This window comes from Anguilla rostrata, chromosome 4 (assembly GCF_018555375.3).
Source record: "Anguilla rostrata isolate EN2019 chromosome 4, ASM1855537v3, whole genome shotgun sequence".
Taxonomy (NCBI): domain Eukaryota; kingdom Metazoa; phylum Chordata; class Actinopteri; order Anguilliformes; family Anguillidae; genus Anguilla; species Anguilla rostrata.
Window position 1 is genome coordinate 60,606,031 of NC_057936.1, and position 8,259 is coordinate 60,614,289.

The 8,259-nt window shown below is 37.7% G+C and overlaps 1 long non-coding RNA gene across 1 annotated transcript; it reads right to left on the reverse strand.

The window, feature by feature from the left end:
- Nucleotides 1–3,893: 3,893 nt before the first annotated feature.
- On the reverse strand, nucleotides 3,894–6,434 carry LOC135254322 (uncharacterized). The gene is made up of 3 exons (XR_010329836.1): nucleotides 6,101–6,434; nucleotides 5,512–5,635; nucleotides 3,894–4,230 (listed from the first exon to the last, which is right to left on the reverse strand). It is a non-coding gene; the product is annotated as an uncharacterized LOC135254322 (long non-coding RNA).
- Nucleotides 6,435–8,259: the final 1,825 nt, after the last annotated feature.

An 8,259-nucleotide genomic window follows, 5' to 3' on the forward strand; every position in this document is an offset into this window, starting at 1 on the left:
ATTATAGACCCGGTCACAACTGCAACCCTCCAGACGCTAAAGAGGTTGTATCTAAGTAGAAATGGTGCGACCTTGCTCTAACCGCTGATTTTTCCCACCCGAGAAGAAAGTCTAACTATTCAGTGACTGCTGAAATCTTTAACAACACCCAAGTTAATGACAAGTTTCTATAACATGCAATCAATGATAAAGATAATTGTTGTTATATAAGTGAGAAAGCCTACTTTTTATCTGTTTAAGTGGCAAGAATTTTTACTGTGTGATTGAGAGAGAAAGAGAGAGGCTGTGTGAGATATACAGACCCCTCCAAAAGTATTGGAACAGCAAGGTCAATTCCTTTGTTTTTGCTATACACTGAAGACAATTGAGTTTGAGGTCAAAAGATGTACATGAGATGACAGATCCGAATTTCAGCTTTTATTTCCTGGTATTTTTATCTAGATTTGTTAAACAAGTTAGAACATATCACCTTTTGTATCAGACAACCCAATTTTTAGGTGAGCAAAAGTATTGGAACATGTGACTGACAGGTGTTTCTTGTTGCCCAGATGTGTCCTGTTAGATTGATTGGTTAAACAATAAATAGTTCTGAATGTCTACGCTTGGTTTTAGCCTTGGGTTTTGCCTGTGAAAACTGCATTTGTGTTATAAAAGATAAACTAACATGAAGACCAGAGAGCTGTCTTTGGGAGAAAAGCAAGCTTAGAAAAGAGGGGAAATCGATCAGCGACATTGCACAAGAATTGGGGATAGCTTGTACGACAACTTGGAATGTCCTGAAAAAGAAAGAAACTGCTGGCGTACTGAGCAACAGATATCGAACAGGTCGACCAAGGAAAACAACAGCAGTTGATGACAGAAACATTGTGAAAGCTGTGAAGAAAAACCTCAAAATATCAGTCAGTGACATCACAAACAATCTCCACAGGACAGGGGTGAAGGTATCTCAATCAACTGTTCGAAGAAGACTTAGAGAGCAGCAATATAGAGGCTATACCACAAGATTCAAACCACTCATCAGTAGTAAGAATCAGAAGACGAGATTACAATTTGCAAAGAAGTACAGAGATGAGCCACAAAAGTTCTGGAACAAAGTTTTATGGACCGATGAGACCAAGATTAACCTCTACCAAAGTGATGGAAAAGTGTGGAGAAAGTAAGGGATCTGCTTATGATCCAAAACATATAAGCTCATCTGTGAAGCACGGTGGAGGAAGTGTCATGGCTTGGGCTTGCATGGCTGCTTCTGGAGTGGGCTCACTAATCTTTATTGATGATGTAACTCATGATGGTAGCAGCAGGATGAATTCAGAAGTCTACAAAAACATTCTTTCTGCCAACTTATGGAGAAATGCGTCCAAACTAATTGGGAGGAATTTCATCATGCAGCAAGACAATGACCCAAAACACACTGCCAACACAAAAAAGGATTTCATTAGGGAGAAAAAGTGGAAGGTTTTAGACTGGCCAAGTCAATCACCAGACCTTAACCCAATTGAGCATGCATTTCACCTCCTGAAGAGGAGATTGAAGGCAACCCCCCCCCCCCCCCGGAAACAAACAACTGAAAAAGGCTGCAGTAAAAGCCTGGAAAAGCATCACAAAAGAAAAATGCAACAGTTTGGTGATGTCAATGGGTCGCAGGCTTGATGCAGTTATTGCAAGCAAGAGATATGCTACCAAATATTAAGTGTTATTTGCTTTCATTTACTTAAATACTCTCTGTTCCAATACTTTTTCTCACCTAAGGATTGGGTGGTCTGATACCAAAGGTATTATGTTCTAAGTCAGTGGTGTCAAACTCGTGCCATGGAGGGCCGTGTGTATGCAGGTTTTCATTCCAGCCTCAGATCTTGATTATATAATTAGTTAAATTATTTGCTGAATTAGGGATGCAGGTTTGTGCACAATGGTGACCCGACGTCTATGGTGACCCGCATTGTCTAAATAAAAATTTTCTTATATTCTGTGCTTCAATGCAGTTAAACGCATATGGCTGAATGAGTAATTGGACTCAATTAAGGCAGCATTAATTGGTTGGAATGAAAACCTGCATACACACGGCCCTCCATGGCACGAGTTTGACACCACTGTTCTAAGTAGTTTAACACATTGTGATAGGGTGGGCATGGTTTTGCGTTGGCTGCAGAGAGAGAGAGTGGGCGTGGCGGCTCTCGGAACTCTGCACCACAGCTGTTGGGGATTATTAATCAGCACTGATGGTTAATTGTTTGATTGATGGACAATGTGCTGATTACCTCGACAGTGAGCCTGGACGCTTAAAAGCCGGTCTACGGAGACAGAAGGACGGACTGGAGACGGAGGAAGAGCTGACGGAGAGTCATCAGTGAATTGTGTGTGTACCGAACAGAAAGCCGCGTGGCGGCCGTAAAAATAAAAAGACGCATTTGCGTCCAAAAATAAAACTCTCGTCTCTCTCATCTATTAAACGAGCGGTGGCACTCAGCTTGCCACACACATCTAGGTGTAAATACCAGGTAATAAAAGCTGAAATTCTGAACTCCTGTCTCATATTCATCTTCTTATCTCAACCCCAAATGTATTCAGTGTATTGCAAAAACAAAGGAATTGGCCTTGCTGTTCCAATACTTTTGGAGGGGACTGTATGACTGGAATGTCCGGAAATGAGTATGTAGGTGGTTGCTTTAGGGGACTTTCCTGTTGTGAGAGAGAGATACAAAACGGAAAGAAAAATTGACTGTCCAGACAGTGAGCAACAGCCAGAATCTAGACGCCTGGACGGCGGAAATCAAAAAATGCTCACTGGAATATTTCCTAGTTTCTCACGGCAGTTGCATGCTGGGAAATCCTTGCTCCCGAAGGCTAAATGAAATGAATGCTGACCTCTGAAATGAATGCGCGACCATTGAGGCAGAAGCTTGAGGCAGAATGATGGCGTGCACTGAAACCTCACCGGAATCTGCCCTTCCTGAAAGTGAGTGAGTGTGTAGGTCTGTTTGTGAGTGAACAGACAATTCTATTTGAGATTTTAACGCAAGGCATGCAAGAAAAAAAAAAAATACAATGCTTATACAAAAAAGCAAAACAAAACAGAAATAACAGGCATCTGATCAACATATAATAATTTCAGTAACATGGCAACAGAGCTGTTTTCCCCTCTTTTTCTTCTTTATGTGAGCTTTTAGCCAAAGACAAAGTCAATTCAGACATTTTTTCTATTTGTTATCCTTACAAACTCTTGCATATTTACAAAATCTCACACTTTGGTATTTTAAACTTTAGTTTGCTGTATTGTATTCACCCAGTAGATAAAACAATTCAAAAACACAAACAAAACTGCTTTAAAAGTACCCAAAGTGAACACTGTGGGAGGTAGTATAGTACTGTGGTAAAGTGTCATGTGGTAGAACTAGGTTTGGAACTCAAAAGTTCAGGACTGAATAAAAGTAAGATATATTTGTGCTGAGATGAGTCCATAGCATTACACCAGTATTCAATTGTATATCTACAATATATCCACAGTGTCAATTATGTATTATATATATATATATATATATATATATATATATATATATATATGTATATAATAAATATAAGACATTTAGAAAATAAAAGTTAAAAGAAAAAATTTAATAGAGAATGCCAGTGCAGAGACACAAGGATTAGGATGCTGTTAACAAACTTTATTAGAGAGTTATGGCAGAGCTATGACAGCAAGTACGACAGCAAATACAAACTCGCAGGGTTTGTAACTCTGACTCTTCATCTGAAAGGGGTGCTCAGGCCAAAGAAGTGTTTAAGTAGCGCAGCCTGCCTTATGACACGTTTTCCAGTGGGTTTAGTGAGTATCTCAGGACATACGTTGTGAACCTTCAGGAGGAAAGAGATTGCAGAAACATCAGATTGACCAGGTGAGGGTAATTAAAATTCATTGCTTTATCATTGTAATTGGTGGAAATGAGTGCACTCCATATCAAAAGTTTGAAGAATCACATACCTGCTCCGAATAAAATTTGCCATATCGGATGTATGTAGCCACATGCTCACAGTTATTGGTCCGTACGCTGTATGATTCACACCCATCTTTCGCCAGAGCTGTGATAATCTGCGCCATGTTTTCTACTGAATTTACAGTCCAGCCAATTTGGTTATCATGGAGGTTATTTTTTTTGAATGTATCTTCACCAGCCGTTTCCAGTACTGTACTAAAGCGACACCTAATATCATCTTTTTTAGAAGAAGAAGGTCCTGTATGAGAAATAAGATTCAAAAGTTAATCAGTAAATAGGAAGGTAGGAAATGAATACAATGTTAAAATTTAATTTATTCAAGTTTATTAAAAAGTGTAGGTAATTAGAAAGGTACAGCACCCTCTCTTGTACAAAAGTGCAAAAAGTATTTTAGACCTAGCTTGCATCTGATAACAAGATACTTGTATGTTGTATGTATAATATATGTATATGTACATCACCTAAACTAAAAAAAAAACATAATTTGTTTTCTGATGGGGTTCAAATCTGACATGGCCACCACAGGAAATGATTTTTAGGTCAGGTAACCATCTATTGGTTGATTTTGAGGTATATTTGGGATTGTTGCCCTGCTGAAAAATACATTTGTATTCAATTTTGAGCTTCCTTGCAGAGGGAAGTTTTTTGGTGACATATCTTGGTACTTGCTGGAGGTTTTGATTTTGTCAACCTTAACAATAACCCCAGGAGCACTAGTCGCCAGAAAACTTCATAACAGCAAAGACCCCTCACTGTATTTCACTGTATACATGATGTTTCATTTCAAGATACCTTTAAAGGAAGGCAGTGTAGTATAAGGGTTTTGTAACTGGGCTTGTAAGTCAAAAGGTATGAGTTTGATTCCCAACCAGGAGTCAGCTCATACACCCTTGAACGAGATAAGATAAATATAATGGGTAAGGACCTGGCCTATAACCTAAAGGTTGCAGGTTCAGTTGCTGGATAGGACACTGCCATTGTACCCTTGAGCAAGGTTCCTAACCTGCATTGCTTCAATATATATCTCCTGTATAAATGGATGCAATGTAAATGTTATAGGAAAATATGTAAGTCACTCTGGATAAGAGCATCTGCTAAATGCTTGTAATGTCATGCAATGTCGTAGTGCTTCAGTGAAATGCTTCAGTGAAATACCTAGTTCTGTAAATTGATCAGTTATAACAATGTGATCTGTGTAAGTCAGTTGGGGTGAGAGTGCATGTAATATGTGGAAATATAAGACAAACTTCCTTCTAAAGACAAACTCACCACTACTGTGTGTGGCCAAGAAGCTCAATTTTGGTTTTATCTGAACCAATCGACGTTTCAGGGCTGTGAACTCCCTTCTGTTCTCGCAACTTCTACACTATGTCGTTTTTGCATATCACATTGACTGACTCACACAAACATCCAAAAATCACACAAGAAATGTTCATAGAGAAGTTTGGCCAGCATGTTAGTGCATTGAATCTGATTAAAGGCATTTATAGATTAAAAAAAAAAAACAAAATGGAAATACCTGAGAAATGGAAAAGATCCTGGTATGGTTTTTTCTCCTTAAAAGAATGGCTTCCAACAAATATGCCATAGTGCTCATATGCATTAAGGTAACGAGTAAATGAAATCATGTCTCCAAATTTAAACTGTAAATAGTGAGAAAAAAAATTACTTATGTATACTGTCAAAACAATATAAAAAGAAATTATTGAGAATAACAAACTTCTGTTTTGTTTCTTACTATATTTAGAATCCTACATTTCCACTGTAACAAAAACATGGCATGTTACTGTACTATCTCTGATATTATTTAACATTGCTTTCATTGGACAGTTATGGCATATCACAATTGTTAAAGATACAAAAGATAATTAAAATCCCTCTAATACTCAAATATGGCTGGGGGGGGGGGTGAATACACAGGATATGTGTCACAGAAAAGAAAGAGTAAAGGTAAAAAAGCAATATCATTTAAATTTATGTGACACGAACTAGTGTAAAAGTGTAAATGAGATAAAATTTTTCTTGATGTTTCTTTCATATTCTTCCACAATAAATTCATCTATAACTAAGTATAATCAAGAGCGGACTACTGAATTGCCTGCACTTACGTTTGCGGTCGCATGAGCTTCTGCCTGTGAAAAACAGAAAATAAAGAAGGCATGTTTTAAGTTTTAAAAGATCACCGGTCCTAACCTGTCATGTATTCCAATTACGTGCAACTTTTGACATGGTTGACCACCATTTCCAGCTGTCTTCCCTGACCACCTTGGGGGTTTGTGACACAGCTCTTGACTGCTTTGTTTCTACCTTGACACTCCCTCCTTCCATGTTGCTCTCTACAGGTGTGCTTCAAGGTTCAGTTCTTAGTCCTTTCCTCTTTTATCTCTGTACCAAGTGTCTTGGTTCTGCCCTCTCCTCTCAAAGCCTGTTTTTTCATTGTGATGTGTGATGATAATAATGTTGTGATGATACGCTCTTTCTCCCACCCTGCACCTCCCCTGTGGTTTCAGCACACATCTCAGCTTGACATTTCAATCTGAATGACAAACAATCCACTAAAGCTCTACTTGACTAAAACTGAGATACTCTACTTCACTTAGTCCTTTCTCCTGCTGGATCTATCCTTCACCCTGCAGGGCACCACAGTGTCACTGAGGAGTGGACTGTACAACAGACTGTCCCTCTCCAAGAACATCATAGCAATTTGTCAATACTTACCTCAGGTGATGGTGTTGGACCATTCTAAAGACAAAGACATATTTACACAACATACATTAACAACAATAATGATGTGACCAAAAACTAAATAAACAATTAATTTTGTGGCCCTGGCTCATAGACAACATTGGTGCAACAGTTTGGCAGGAACCCTTCACAATTATAAAGAGGTTTCAACATAATCATTTTAAAAACACCTGCAAGCATGTTAATGTTAATTTACTTTATGTCCTGTTAATTTACTTTAACACCAACATAATCGCCATAGTTATTTCACATATGCAGTGTATTTTATTGAAATTCATGCAACCGATTAGGGCCTGGTGGGTATTATTATACTTGACATGACAGGCAGGCATAAATGCTATTTCATTTCTTTTTGAGATTAGATGGACAATATAGACAAATAAATATGAATTCATATGGTACCGGGTTTGAAAATAAGCCTCCTCCTAGAGCAATCAGTGCCAAAGAGAGAAACAGGAGTGCTATAAATAGTAGGTTCTTCATCCCGTTCTTTGTCTCTAAGTAAAAAGAAAAAAAAAAGGATTCATTGCACTTGAAGTTATGAAAGATAGTTATGTTAAATTCATAAAAGGTTTGCAGTATTGCAGAAACATTCTGCTGTTCTCTTGTCTGTAGCAGTCTCTAATTGTGCTGGCCAAAAGAACTGGACTTCATACAAGTGATTTCATACAAGTAATCGCAGCCATTTATTTAAATCTCAATAAAAAATGAATGTTTCCTTTGACACCACATCTCTGTTAAAGAACCTGGGAACTTGTTGTAATTGAGGTGTCTGAATTGGTTATCATTTCCTAGGGTGAAATTCCCATGGTGGTGTAGTCTGGCTACTCACCTTAACTCCTGCTATACACGTATCTGGAACACCAAGCAGTACCTGTGTATGCAAGGAGGGAGCAAATAATAGTTTGGAAGGTTCAGCGTGTGGATATTCCTATTTTAAAAACACAAGTGGTCATGCATTTATATGTCACTATAAACAAAACTGATACAAATACTGTATCAAGGATTAAATCTTTCTTGGCATCACTGACCCAAAGAGGTTGTAGTACTTATATAAGTAAGCATTGTATAATAATTTATTTTCAGTTGTTTAAATTAACTTCTGTTTAACTTTTATAGTAAAATTAGAGGCTGCAGAAAAACTTAAATTCCTGGTTAAAGTAATGATATATCTGAATGTTTCAGTACACATGCTTTGCTGGTGATTAGCTGAATGTGGTAAACTATGATGACTGCACTATAAAAGTGATGCTTTACAGATTGAAATCGAATTAACAGGTAATTATGTTCATTCATCAAGATTATTTGTTCGAGTTTTAAAAAAACAAACGTTTAGGCAACAACATATATGGATATATCCTGAAAAAGTAACAAATCAGGAAAGAGAAAGCCAACATAGTTGTAATTTTGCTAAACAAATACAAATAGTAATTACAATTCAATGAATCAAGTAATGTAATGAATTAAAGGGAGAGAGAGAAAGAGAGGGAAAGTTGAGCGATCACACGCATAACATCTTACC